The 9277-nt window shown below is 40.5% G+C and overlaps 1 pseudogene; it reads right to left on the bottom strand.

Moving 5' to 3' along the window:
• Positions 1 to 7488: 7488 nt before the first annotated feature.
• On the bottom strand, positions 7489 to 9045 carry LOC130038353 (pre-mRNA-splicing factor SLU7-like; annotated as a pseudogene).
• Between the last annotated feature and the right edge of the window lie 232 nt (positions 9046 to 9277).

The following is a 9277-nucleotide window of genomic DNA, read 5'->3' as shown; positions in this document are numbered from 1 at the left end:
ATAGGGGCAACATGTTTGTATAGATCTACAGCACTGTAACCAACACTTCTATAATCATGGGAACCAAATTGTAATAGATACACAAAAAGTTATTTCTCAAGTAGTCAGACTGATGGATGGAAGAGAATTGGGGTCATTGAAGGAGGAATATGGTCATTTGTGGTGGAATTGGAATTTGGAATACTGCATGCATGAAGTCCTCTTTTCAACAACTGTATAGATCACAGTGTCTAAATAAAAACATCATCAATCTATAACAAAATACACTGTAAAATTTGGAAAACAAGCAAAGAAAACAAATATGTTGAAGGGATGACTGAATTAGAAAATTACCAGTTGGTAACCATCACAGTAATAATTCATTTAAAAGTAAAGGTAAGCTAAAGTTAGTAGGTGAAAGTTTGATGAAAAATAGGATATTGGCTTGGTCTCAAAGTGCATCCCTTCATCACAGAACACTCATTCATTACAAAAGGTATAGATTTATGGTGTAGAAGCATGGTGATAGTGTCACCTTAATGAAGTAATCAAAGTGAGCATCATTAGAAATGGGTCTACCTGACAGCATGCAATGAGAACTTGGCATCACTTCTGTGCTATTCTTGAAAAATATTCAGACTTGAAACTACTCACAAGGAACTTTTAGACAAATTTAAACTAAGGGACATCATAGGAAAGAAATTATCTGTATACTTCAAAACTGTCAAGTACTCTGTCTCTGTCTCTCTCTCTCTCACACACACACAAACCCACAATGTAATAGTGTGATGGGGGGGGGGAAATTGTGAGATGTGGCACAGAGATAGCATACCTGCTTTGCATATGTGAGACTCTGAGTTAAATTCCTAAATTACTGACTCTAAGACATGTAACATATAACAAAGGAAAGACTGAAAATCTTAAAGGCCTACTCCGGACTCTGATCAGGGATCTCTCTTAGCAATGCTCAGGAATCCATGTACATTGCTAGAAATGGAAGCATGTCAGCTGAACGCAAGGCAAATACCTTACCCACTCTAACACATATCCATCCTCTTCAAATCATTTTTATTGAAACATACACTGCATTTAGAGCTAATTTTCTGAAAGGCAGATGTTATTGGAGGAGGTAGATAGGGAAGTTTTGAAAAGGAGGAAAAATATCCCTAAAGACAGAGATCTCAACTCCCATTTATAATAGGCCATGCCCACTGCCAGAGTTATGAAAGAAGACGGGCAGAAAAAAAGAGTTGAAAACTTTTTACCCACATTGTACAGATGGGTAAAATAAGGCTCTACAGAATAAAAGATAATACTAGGGCTAAATGGAACCACTCCCACTTATTTCTGAATAAGAAACTTCAGGAGCTCACAGGACTTGCCGAGTACTCACAGCCACCAGAGTTGGAAAGAAAGTCAGGCACAATCTCTTGCCCCCTTGCCAGGCTGACTTCACGGGAGCACCTCGGAGGGGAGTGGGTTGAGTTTCCCTCCCCACCCCAAGCAAAGCCCGGTAGCTGAAAACCTCCAGAACCCAGTTGCAGCCATGTTCAAGACCACTCTCCACACGCTCCAATGAGCCTCACCCATGAAAGAATCGGCAGAGGAACCCAGGTTTGCAGGACCTGTGGCTGAGATCTCCAAGCCTGCTCGGATCAGGACTGGGCCTCCTCGACTCAGCTCCCCAGTTTTCTAGTAGCTTGTCAATCACACCCACAAACTTCCCCCGATGCCATGTAATCTTTACAACGGCCAAGATCCAGAGACTGTAAAATAAAGGTCCTGGAAGAGAGCGATGCCGTATTTCCTGGAGGGTGTGGCCACAAACGTGGCTGTGTGACCTCTTATACTCGAGCCCACTGATGTACCTAAAGTAGCACACATTTGTTTGGTTTTAACATACTTGCTTGTATTCTCTTACATATGGGCTTAAATGGCTCCAGAATGAAATACAACAACCTTCACACACTTCTGTCTTATTGTGGTGGGAAGATGCTCGCTGGTGGGGTGGGTGTTTGAATATTATCTGTAATGAACTATTATGAACTACTTTATGTAAATAAAATTTATAAAAATCACAGAAAAGTTAAAGTTTCTCTCCTTTCTTGATGAAGTTATACTTTGAACTTTTTAATTTCAATGAAAGCAACATTTCACTACTGTTAAAGACATGAAACTGAAAAAAAGAAAAAGAAAAGAAACCCAAAGACCAATATCACACTTTTGTCACCAAATCATGTCTCGAAATGGCACCAAATCATTTGTATATATGTGCTTGCTTTATTTTTTCACAAATTATCTTTTTGGTCTCTGAGCACTGCCACCTGTGCTTACTAAAGTAATAGTTTTTTCCTTACGGGGAACCATTTTTTGGAGCCCCAAGCAATCCTGGGTCAAGGGAACTACCCCAAGGAAAAGTGAAAAAGCCTCTGTCAATATGACAAGAGTTTTTCCTGGGGACCTAAATCATAGTTGGTTTTCAAGTCTTTATTCTAATATTTGCCTTTGCATTTTTAATGGATCTGGCTTTTTTCACACAAGTGGTGTCTTCAGTGGGTAAGCACCTGGGACCTGGAACTAAAGTGCCACGTTCATTTGAATCATGACTCTACTATTTAGTAGGTGTATATTGGACCAGATACTCAATCCTCACTCTCAGCTTCCCATATATAAACTAACTAATAAATGTACCTATGTCACAGGTTTCTAGGATGATTAAGCTATCAAAAGTTGAGTAATAGGGTAAAATGATAGTATAGCAGGTAGAACGTTTAACTTGCATGCAGCTGTTCAATACCCAACATCCCATATTGGCCCCTGAGCTAATACTCTGTAGTGATTCCTGAGCTCAGAACCAGGAGTAAGACTTGAGCACCTCTGGGTGTGGTCACCAAACAAACAAACAAAAAAACCAAACAAACAAAAAGAAAAGAGTAACAATACTAGAAATGTCGCAATCATTCTTGGATTTCTGAAAGCTTGGTAAAGCTCAGTTTAGGCACATTCCCCCTGAAGTACTCTCCTAGACTGCTCCCTGGAACATCCACCATTAATTTGTCTTGCTCCTTGCTGGCCTGGTTTTTAGAGCCCATGTGTCAAAGGAAGGGACATTAAACCAGGTCATGATGGTTGAATGAAAGCTTAGTAGAGGAATAAAAGGCACTGGGAAACCTCAAAGAGTGCCCAAGGAAAGGAGTCCATGTCTCACAGGCAACACCTTCCCACTGTGTGGGTGGCCAGCCCTGAGCTAAAAGTCATTTACTAAGAATGGATAGTGCTATCATCATTTCTATTTACTTAGTGCACTGGCACACTCTGTAGTTGGCAGTTTGATGAGACTTAAAATAGCACTTTGAAGACCTTTAGGAGCAATATGATGAAGTGACTCAGACAACAGAAAGCAGTAGTCAGGGGCACAAACTGCCTGGGGACAAATCCCAGCTCCACCAGTCCTAGATGTGTAGCTTGAGTAAATTCCTTAACTTCTCTGGGTCCCAGTTTTTTAATCTTTGAAATAAGGATGCAGTAATAGTGGCACTTGCTTGATGAAACTATTAGGAAGAGTGAGTGCATTGCTGCATATTTGTAAAGTTATTCAAACAATGACTGGTACAGAGTGTATATCATATACGTCATTGTCACTGTCCTCCCGTTGTTCGTCGATTTACTCGAGCAGGCCCAGAACGTCTCCATTGTGACACTTGTTACTGTGTTTGGCATACCAAATACGTCACGGGTAGCTTGCCAGGCTTTGTCATGTGGGCGAGATACTCTTGGTAGCTTGTCAGGTTCTCCACGAGGGGCGGAGGAATCAAACCTGGGTCGGCCGGGTCGGCCGTGTGCAAGAGAAACGCCCTACCCGCTGTGCTATCGTTCCAGCCCCAGCTCCATATACGTATCTGCTAAAATAGAAAATACATGATAAATAATATTTATTCATGCATTACTGGAACTTCATATTGGAAATTCCATAAAAATGGAACTTCAGATTACTCTAATGTATCTTTATACCACAGGGTCTAAGTAAGGGAAGGGGAGGACTAAACTTCCTTACCAAGAAATCAGAAATCATTCTTATGCAAATCAATATTGTATATTATGGGTCAAAAAGCCAAATAGAGGGGGGAACTTGTTATTATTGCTTTTATTATTGCTTACAAATAGTGAGACTTGCCTGTGAAAATAGGTTTGGGTGACTGAATTTTATTTTTACTTTTTTGTAAGCAATACTTTAGAAACCCTAGCATTGAGTGAAATGTTTTTGCCATAAAAGGAACTGAAAAATAAACAAATGCACTGCATGTGTTTTACCACCATTATTACCTTTTGGAGGAGGAAATATGTTTTCCAATAATTGGCATGGTAGGAATAAATACCTAATTCATTTGTCAAATAATTCTAGGATAACACAAGTGGGTTGTGTTTCTAGTACAATTTTAGCACATTTATGAGATCGGTGTTAGCCTTCTGAAACCACTGGACAAAGCCCCAAGTTTGTGTTTTCCCTCCCCCACCTCAAGTTGACTCAAATTGGAAGTCACCATCTGAAGCACAGCAGGAAGGGTTGGGATGGATAAGCTGACTGGCAGCTTCTGCACAGCTTTTCTAGAACACTTGGTTGCCTGAGGAATTACATGCCCCGTAATTGACTGAGACAATTAGGAGGATTCCAAAAGTCAGGTTTTGAAGGCCCATGCCAAAGTGCACCCGCAAATGGGTAAGCTCCATTGTAGCCCTTAGCAGATGTCACCCCAATGCAGAGATCTTAGGAGCGTTTTCTTTGCAATGCTGGCAAAGAGATTGCTGGTATCAAGTGTTCTGCCCATAAAAATGATAAAGTGCCAGTTAATGTCAGTCTTTTGCTAAGAGCAACAGCTGGGGCCTCTGTGAAGGCGGGGGGTTGGTGAATTGTCTAATAAAGCAGAGCTTAACTCCCATGAGCATGATACTATGCAGTTTACAATACATTTTCTTATAAGATTTGCTCATGCTGCACTGGGCCACCCATTTCCCCATTACATACTAAGAACTATTTATTCCACGTGAAGTCCGTACAGGGTTTAGGGAACCAGTTTTCTATGCTATAGTCATATCTATGTAGCTCAAATATTTGATTTTGGTTTGGGGGCCACACCTCGTGATGCTCAAAGGTTACTCCTGGCCCTGTATTCGGGAGTTATTCCTGGAAGTGCTCAGGGGACCATATGGGATGCTAGGGATAGAACCTGGGTTGTCAATGTGCAAGATAAGCATCCTACCGGAGGAGCTATCTCTCCATCCCCTTTCTAGTTCAATTTTTATTGTGGCAACAGTATGTATTGTGTTGCAGGAACAAAGTTCATCAAATTACAAATAAAGCAAGATGGTAGTGCCACTGCACCTAATTTTTTTAGTATTCATTATGCTGACTTCACAGTGAGTGAGCATTTGCAGAGCAAAGGCTGAGAAGGCTATGACTGGGTAGAACTTGATATCCATATATAAAGTTCTGTGATTATTGTTACTTAATTACCAGTAGGTACAGCCTGGCAAGCTACCTGTGGCGTACTCAATATGCCAAAAATAGTAACCATGATGGTCCTCATTACCCTGCTTCCAATATGCCATTGAGCTACACTAGCACGTCACAGGGACGAATGGAGACATTACTGCCGCCCGCTCAAGCAAATCGATGAACAACGGGATGATAGTGATAGTGATGGTGATAGTGATAGTGATAGTGAATTACCAGTAAAATCTGATCCTATAAAGATTTAAACATCTGCGTGTTTAGATGATGTCATTTCAAATGATTATGGGGTGATAGTAGAATTTACAATCTAAATGGTGCTAAACAACATATTTGAAATGTTTTGTTTTATCCACCATGATTTACAATTTTACAATACTACCAATGATAGTATTGTATGGATACAATATTCCATTATCATACCTACCACCATAGTAACCATTTTCCTCCACCATTACCTCAAACTCCTCCCCTTCACCTCACCATGTCTATCCTACTCCCCATGTCATACTACACTGGTATGTTTTGTTCTATAGACCAGTTCTTAGATTCTGTAGCTTTTGGCCATTTGTTCTTCCCTTGATATGGATTTTTATATGCCATACATGAGAGAGATCATTCTGTATCTGTTAATTCCTGCTAACTAATTCATTCAGCATGATACTCTCCAGTTTCATCCACACTGTGGCAAATTGGGTGATTTCAATTTTTCTTATAGCCAAATAGTTATTCCAATGTGTATATGTATATTCCAACTTCTTTATCCACTCATCTGCTGTTATACCAATTTATAAATCAATTTTGGATAGTATATATTGCCTTCAGACTTCTTTGCATCATCATACTTTATAGACAAATTATTTATATTTTCTACCTTTATTTAATTCATGTTACCCTTAATTTCTTGTGATTTTGGCTCCTGCCTTCACTATTTGACTCAGAACTCAATGTATTAGTTACGACTAGCCACAAAACAAATTACCCTCAAATTTAGTGAATGAAGAAAATATACATTTATTATCTCATTGTCCCTGTGTGTCAGGAAATTGGGCACAGAATAGCTGGAACCTCTGGCTCAGGGTTTCTCACAGGCTCCAGTTAAGATGTTGATTTGCAGCCTCTCAAAGCTTCACTACGGAAGGATTCATTTCCAGGCACACATATATGGCTACTGACAGGATTCAACTCTTTGTGGGTGGCTGCACTAAAACCGTCATTGTCATTGCTGGTTGTTGGCAGAGGTCACCCCCATTATTTGCCACATGAGCCTTTCCATGGAGCAACTTATGGCAGTTTGGAGTCATCATAGTGAGTAAGTGAAAGTACAAGAGAAAGAGTTTGAGTAAGATAAAAGTCGTTGTCTTTAATTTTATCTTAGAAATACTATTCTACCACTTCTAATGATTATGTTTATTTGGTTATTTTTGTAATTAATTTGTTTTTGTTTATTGGTAACCTCATGGTGGTGTTCCAGGCTTACTCCTGACTCTGCACTCCAGATGGAGTTCAGGGCACAATAAGTGGTGCTGAGGATTCAACCTGGGTCACCCATGTGTAAGGTAAGCCCTGTCTATTTTTTAAAGTACATAACTAGTCCCTGTACTGTAGCACTGTAGCATTGTCATCCCGTTGTTCATTGATTTGCTAGAGTGGGCACCAGTAACATCTCCATTGTGAGATTTGTTACTGTTTTTGGCATATCAAATTTGCCACGGGGAGCTTGCCAGGCTCTGCCATGCGGGCGGGATACTCTCGGTAGCTTGCTGGACTATCTGAGAGTGGTGGAGGAATCGAACCCAGGTTATTCACGTGCAAGACAAACGCCCTACCTGCTGTGCTATTGCTCCAGTCCACCGTCACTGTGGAGAGGAATGTATTTACTATGCAACTCCTGGGAATTTTATTATTTAAGTCAGGCAGCAGAAAGAGAAGACATGATGTTTTCCGTTTCTCATCTTCGGCAAGAAGCTAAGAGTGAGTTCACTGTGTACTTGGGGTGATGTCTGTGACTAGTCTCTACTGTCCTAAGAAGGAGGCCATTGGATCATCTGGCCTCTGGCGTTTCATTCTGTAGGCCTCCATTTCTTCCTCTATGGGCTCCCGGGCTTCATAGATACTATTGTATGGCCGCTTCTGCTCATCAATCTGCACGATCTCCTTGACATGAAGAAGGCGGCCTCCTTGGCATTTAGTGTCTTCTTCAATTTTTCATGTTTCTTTTCTTCATCATCACTGTCTGAACTACTCTTTCTGTGCTTCTCCTTCTTTCTTCTTCTTCTTTCTTCTTCTTCCTCTTCCTCTTCCTCTTCTTCCTCCTCCTCCTCCTCCTCCTCCTCTTCCTCCTCCTCCTCCTCCTCCTCCTCCTCCTCCTCCTCCTCCTCCTCCTCCTCCTCCTCCTCCTCCTCTCTCTTCTTCTTCTTCTTCTTCTTCTTCTTCTTCTTCTTCTTCTTCTTCTTCTTCTTCTTCTTCTTCTTCTTCTTCTTCTTCTTCTTCTTCTCCCTTTACTTTTTTCCTAATGTATCTCCAGGCTTTTTCACTGATCCTTCTACAGTTGTATCATTTAGAATGTATTCCTCTGAATTAGCAACCTCATTCCCAGCCTCTCCATTACAATAGGAATACTTGTAAAAGGAGTGACAACACTTGTATCCCCATCTGCCATCTTTCCAGTAAGATCTCCAAATATAAGTGTGGTTGTGGATCTTCATATCCTCCTTGTACTTGGAGCAGGCGACACCCATTCCTGCCCTTTGATGATGGTCCCATGTCTTGAGTATTCTACATAGTCTTTGGTTTGAGCTAAGAGCAATTCTACTGGAGGGACATCCAGATGTTCTTGGCCACCATATTTTCTAAGATTCCTGCTTTCTGCTGCTCTTTGAAGTCTTCTTTTTTGACTTTGACTTATACAACAGTTTGAGTTGTGTAGAATCAGCTTGTAGATGCACTTCTGATCCTTTGACAGAGGCTTCCTAAGAGAACAACTGTGTCTGAGCCATTGAAATAGTATCACCCGTGTATATAATGAAGTTATCACCTGCATAGCTCACTTCATCCGGATTCTTTCCTGCATTGGAGTAGGGATTCTCTCTCATTGCTCTGGTTTTGGGATCTTAGTAGGCAGAATTTGGGTCTAAGTTCCACAAATATTTGAGATTGTGGACAGTGATCCATCCTTGAAAATACCACTGCTTGCTCAAACATTATCAATAATTGGTGGTTGACTACAGAACAAGTTTCAAATTACTTAGCTCGTCAGACATTTGAGGTCTGTCAAGATCTGGTCTTGGTTTTGTTTCCCACTCATTTTCTGCACTGTGTCCTCCAATTATATGGGAATTCTATCAGCTTCTCATACAGCTCTTGCCATTTCCTATCTCAGTGGCTTGTCATTGCTCTTTATCTCAAACTGAAATTCCCTGTCTCCACTTTTTCCCCTAGCAATCCATGGTAGGCTTGTGTCTATCCCCCATGATCTGCTTTAAATGTCATTGCTTACATAGTGATTACATTGAAAGCTCCACCTTCTCTAAAATATTATTGGTAGGTTCTTCCATATTGAGAAAGTCCAGGGTCTCTTACTTTGCAATCTTATGACACAATCTAGGTATTTTTGCACATACTTTCTCTTTCGTAGGGTCTGTTACTTTGCTATCTTATTGCACTTAACGTATATATTTTTGCACATATTTCTCTTTCATATTAGACTGGGAGATTCTTGATAATAGGTTATGTATTTGTTTCTGTTTTGTCCTTTAACTGCATAGTACCTTACTCATTTACATAATA

The sequence above is a fragment of the Sorex fumeus genome, unplaced genomic scaffold (assembly GCF_029834395.1).
Source record: "Sorex fumeus unplaced genomic scaffold, SorFum_2.1 ptg000075l, whole genome shotgun sequence".
NCBI classification, from domain to species: domain Eukaryota; kingdom Metazoa; phylum Chordata; class Mammalia; order Eulipotyphla; family Soricidae; genus Sorex; species Sorex fumeus.
This window is presented reverse-complemented; position numbering and strand designations above follow the sequence as displayed.